This window comes from Arachis ipaensis, chromosome B10 (assembly GCF_000816755.2).
Source record: "Arachis ipaensis cultivar K30076 chromosome B10, Araip1.1, whole genome shotgun sequence".
Lineage (NCBI taxonomy): Eukaryota > Viridiplantae > Streptophyta > Magnoliopsida > Fabales > Fabaceae > Arachis > Arachis ipaensis.
Genome location: NC_029794.2, coordinates 92,537,291 through 92,538,676, shown reverse-complemented (window position 1 = coordinate 92,538,676; position 1,386 = coordinate 92,537,291).

Below are 1,386 nucleotides of genomic sequence, written 5' to 3'. Positions count from 1 at the left end.
TGTCAGTGACTAGAGAGCCATCCAACAATAAACCCAATTACAATTTTACTCTTGAGCATTCCAACTCAAGGTTCTCCTTTCAATCAACTCCCAATCAAGTTAGAGAATTACTCGCTCATTACGAATGTAAACTTCACAAAATAAGAAAGGGAAATAAAGGAAGACATGATAAATAATAATCAAAAAGACCAATTAAAAATAAAAATAGTTCTTGTATTATTAAATTCTAAAAATAATCCAATAGTAATTCTGAACAAATTAAGGATATGAAAGAGTAAGTGACAAGTAAGGAAAACAAACTAGAATGATGAAGTCTTGGCGGAGGTAATAACTCTTCTCAATATCCCAATCCAAAAAGCAATAAAAACAAAATCCTAAGAACTATGAATGTGTAGAGAGAAAAAACCTAGAGGAGGAGTAAAGTCAGATCTAAAAACTAAAAATTATCCGGAATGAAAGTTGTTTCGTCTCTGCATGTTTCCTGGCTCTATTCTGCGTTTCTGAGCCGAAAGTTGGGTTAAAACGCAGCCCAGAATCCATGCCAGCGTTTGCTGTAAGTTCTGCAGATCGTGCACGTCACGCGACCGCGTCGTTTACGCGTTCGCGTCACTCAGCGTTTTCCGTGCCACGTGTGCGCGTCGTCCACGCATTCGCGTCACTCGTGCAGCTTCCAATTCACGCGTTCGCGTCAGGCACGCGAGCGCATCACTACGATTTCTCCATTTCGCGCGATTGCGTGAGCCATGCGTCCGCGTCGCTTCTCGCTGGTCATCCCCTTAATTTCTTGTGTTCCTTCCATTTTTGCAAGCCTCCTCTCCAATTTCCAAGTCATTCATGCCCTATAAAGCCTGAAACACTTAACACAGGGATCACGGCATCGAATGGAATAAAGCAGAATTAAAATTACATAATTAAAAGTCTCTAGGAAGCAAGTTTTCAACCATGAAGTAATTTTGGGAAGGAGTTGTAAATACATCAAAAGAATATGAATTTGATTAAATTCAAATAGTTATAAAATTAATTTAATTACTTATAATAAAATAATTTTTAAAATAAGAAATTTTAATTTATGAAATGAATTATAACTTATTTATATTTATATTTTTAAAATTGTCGGTCGTTAGCATTGGGGTCTATATCTCAAATGTTTTGGTTCTAATTCCCTTTGTTATTAGTATCATTTGTGGCCAAATGCTATTGTGTAGATGATAAAAAATTTATACACATGAAGAATTGAGTCATTGAGATATTGAAATAGGATTGGAGCTTATTTTCATAATGGGATGATCTACATTGATGAACAAATTATTATTGTTGGGTCCATTATCTCGATTTGTTATAATAAATATCTTGGAGACATAAATAAAAATGTAAAGTTATTGCCTC